The following is a 4,492-nucleotide window of genomic DNA, read 5'->3' as shown; positions in this document are numbered from 1 at the left end:
AGTAGGTAAATGATAAAAAGGATAATTTTTTATGTGGAATGCTACCTAGCATAACCTTGATCGTATGATCTAATCATGGCATGAATATTAAGACATGAGTGACTCAAAGCAATAGTCTATAGTTTGACATAAAGACATCAATACTCGGGCGTTCCAATAAACAATCATGTCTTTCAAAATTTCAATGCTAAAGAACGTTATCCCTAGCTCGTCATGCTCAATCATTGATCCATTCATGAAACACACTCAATATTAGCTACACACAATGCATAAATATGACAATAGTGCTCTCCAATTGGTGCTTATGAGAGAAGGTGAAGACTCAAAATAAAAATAAAAATTGCATAAAGTAAATAGATAGGCCCTTCATAGAGGGAAGGAGAGATTTGCAGAGGTGCCAAAGCATAAAGGTTAAATTAGAGATGAAATTATTTTGAGAGGCATGCTTTTCTTGTCAACGCTATGACCAAGAGTTCCCAACATCTTCCATACTAGACACCTTACATGCGGTTCCCAAACAGGAAATAAAGCTTATTTCCTTTCCACCATTCTTTCACAATCCATGTCTAGCCGTATCCAGGGGTGCGTTCCATACCAAAACTTTCCAAGAAATTTTGTTATTATTATTTTTCATTTATTGTGGGACTGGGCATCCCTATTACCTGCCACTTTCTCGTGCAATGACAAGTGAATAAACACTCATCGTGAGAACACCTAGCATGAAAGATATATGCCACCCCCTGCCGCCACATGAGCGGTACGAGCACACAAAACGGAAATTTATTTTGAATAATTAGAGTTGGTGCATGCAAATTTACTTGGGACAGCATGTGAATACCGCATATAGGTTGGTACGGTGGACTCATATGGAAAAACTTAGGTATAAATAATTGGATGCACAAGCAGCATTCCCGCTTAGTACAAATGGAGGCTACCAAATAGACTGAGAAGCGACCAATCAAAAAAGCAAAGACGGTCATAAACGTATAAATGTGCATTGAACATAACTAACACTGAATAATGCACCATAAGTAGGATATAACTTCGTTAAATAACTATGGACTTTACATGCATGCATAGGGAATCATAAACCTTAACACCAATATTCTTACTAAACCACAATCATTCACTAGTACCTCCCACATATTACCATCTCTATGTCGCACAACTATTGCAAGGAATCAAACATATCATATTGAGTGATCTACAAGTTTCATGTAGGATTTTCTGACTAACCATGTGAATGACCAATTCATGTTGACTCTCTAAATAGATATAAGTGAAGCAAGAGAGTTTAATTCTTTCTACAAAAGACTTGCCCAATCTCTAATAAATATAAGTGAATAAAACGAGCATTCTACAAATAACGGTTTTACATACGTAGAGAAACAGTCAATCCAAACTTGAAATGATATAAGTGAAGCACATGAAGCATTCTATAAATCCGTACTCAAAAGATATAAGTGAAGTGCAAAGAGCATTCTATAAATCAATCAAGGACTTTCTCATACCAGCATGGTGCATAAAAGAAAAGGAAAAAATAAACACAAAAGATGCTCCAAGAATTTATGCATATCATGTGACAAATAAAAATATAGCTCCAAGTAAAATTACCGATGGTCGTTAGAAGAAAGAGGGGATGCCTTTCAGGGCATCCTGATATGTCTCCATCATATCTACTTTTCCAAACTCTTTTGCCCTTGTTTTGGACTCTAATTTGCATCATTTCAATGGAACTAACCCGGACTGACGTTGTTTCCAGCTGAATTATTGTGGTGTTATTTTTGTGCAGAAATAAAAGTTCTCGGGATGACCTGAAACTTCATGGAGATCATTTTTGGAATAAATAAAAATATTGGCGAAAGAATCAACCGAAGGGGATCCACACCCTGTCTACAAGGGTAGAGGGCGCGCCCACTCCCGTGGGGCGTGCCCTCTGGTCTTATGACCCTCCTGGATCTCCACCGACCTCAACTCCAACTCCATATATTCATGTTCGGTGAGAAAAAAATCAGAGAGAAGGATTCATCATGTTTTACGATATGGAGCCACCGCCACCTCCTGTTCTTCCTCGGGAGGGCTGATCTGGAGTCCGTTCGGGGCTCCGGAGAGGGAAAATCGTCGCCATCGTCATCATCAACCATCCTCCATCACCAATTTCATGATACTCACTATCGTGTGTGAGTAATCCCATCGTAGGCTTGCTGGACGGTGATGGGTTGGATGAGATTTACCATGTAATCGAGTTAGTTTTGTTAGGGTTTGATCCCTAGTATCCATTATGTTCTAAGATTGATGTTGTTATGACTTTGCTATGCTTATGCCACTAGGGCCCGAGTGCCATGATTTCAAATCTGAACCCTTTAAGTTTTCATGAATATAATTGTGTTCTTGATCCTATCTTGCAAGTTATAGTCACCTATTACGTGTTATGATCCAGCAACCCCGGAGTGATAATAGTCGGGACATTTCCCGGTGATGACCGTAGTTTGAGGAGTTCATGTATTCACTAAGTGCTAATGCTTTGGTCCGATACTCTATTAAAAGGATGCCTTAATATCTCTTAGTTTCCAATAGGACCTCGCTGCCACGGGAGGGTAGGACAAAAGATGTCATGCAAGTTCTTTTCCTTAAGCACGTGTGACTATATTCGGAATACATGCCTAAATTATATTGATGAATCAGAGCTAGTTCTGTATCACCCTAGGTTATAACTTTTGCGTGATGAATTCCATCTGACATAATTATGCATCATGGATCCATTGCCTACGAGCTCATTTAATATTGGTCTTTGCTAAGTTACTTTTCCGTTGGTACTGTTACAATTTCTACAAAACTATTACTATTACTTTTGCTACTGTTACAGTTACTTCCATACTACTTTGCTACTAAATACTTTGCTGCAAATATTAAGTATTTCAGGTCTGGTTGAATTGACAACTCAGCTGCTAATACTTGAGAATATTCTTTGGCTCCCCTTGTGTCAAATCAATAAATTTGGGTTGAATACTCCACCCTCGAAAACTTTTGCAATCCCCTATACTTGTGGGTTATCACATCCCCAAGATTAGTTGCTTGGGAGTCCTTGAGTATTAGCTTGGGGTGCCTTGAGCAACCCCAAGCTTAGGCTCTTGCCACTCCTTTCTCGTTCATCCATCGTGATCTCACCCAAAACTTGGAAACTTCAATCACACAAAACTTAACAATACCCTCGTGAGATCCATTAGTATAATAAAGCAAATCACTACTTTCAGTACTGTTGCAAACCCATTCATATTTTAACTTTGCATTATACATACTGTATTCTAACTTTTCCATGGCTTATACCACCGATACAATCCATAGTTCCATCAAAACAAGCAAAACAATGCATCAAAAATAGAATCTATCAAAAACAGGATAGTGTGTAGCAGTCTGAACTTTGACCATACTTCTGTACTCCAAAAATTCTGAAAAAATAGAAAAAAAATTGCATGGCAGTACTGTGTAAAAGTTTCAGAATTTTTGTACGTTCCAGTAAAAAATGTAAATTCACACACTATTGCAAAAAAATTTGCACCGCACATACCAAACAAGAAGTTTAAACATCCTAAACGCAAATCTTGGCACATTATTTTTATAGCACAATGTATTTTTACAAGGGGATAATTATTTTTGGTGAAAAGTTTTTATAATTCAAGATTCACAAAGTTTCCACGGGCATGAACAAAGTTCAAGGAGCTCCCCCACTTCAACGGTGCTCGTCTTTCTCACTTTCACTTTTCTTTTTGAAAAGTTTTAAGTTCCCCTCTATTTTTTTAAAGTTTATAAAAGCACACAGTAGAATAAAATGACTCTCTAAAATTTTCGGGTTGTCTCCTTGATAGCGCTTTCTTTAAAGCCATTAAACTAGCCATAAAGTGCTCAAGTAATGGATCCACCTGGATCCTAAGGTATATCGAAGCGAATTTTAATTAGCAATGATTTGTATTTTAATAGTGAGCACAAAGCAACATATATCATGCAATGATGAAGTCTAACTCTCTTCCTATGCATCAGCATGTCATAAAAGAACAATTCATACACACCAAGTAAAGGCTGATACATAGCATAAACAACTTCTTGCAATTTTATCGTATTGGAAACATAGAGAGGTGGAGATGTAGTTCCTCTCTCATAATAACTACAAGTAGGAGCAGCAAGCACATGCATATTATGTCCATAAAAATCATCATGTGTAGTAGTAAAACCCAACCCATCAATATAATCCTTAATAAGAGCAAACTTCTCTGATATAGTGTAGTTTGGAGAAGTCAAAAAGATAATAGGACTATCATGTGTGGGTGCAATAGCAACAATTTCATTCTTAACATAAGGAACTATAGCAAGTTCATCTCCATAAGCATCATTCAAATTGGCACCATGGGCACAAGCATAGCAAGCACCAATTTCATCAGAAGGGATATTTCAAATGAATCCAAGGGATCACAGCATTCATCCTTCAGTAAGCACG

Source organism: Triticum dicoccoides, chromosome 2B (genome assembly GCF_002162155.2).
Source record: "Triticum dicoccoides isolate Atlit2015 ecotype Zavitan chromosome 2B, WEW_v2.0, whole genome shotgun sequence".
Taxonomy (NCBI): Eukaryota; Viridiplantae; Streptophyta; class Magnoliopsida; order Poales; family Poaceae; genus Triticum; species Triticum dicoccoides.
Note: the sequence above shows the minus strand (reverse complement) of the source record.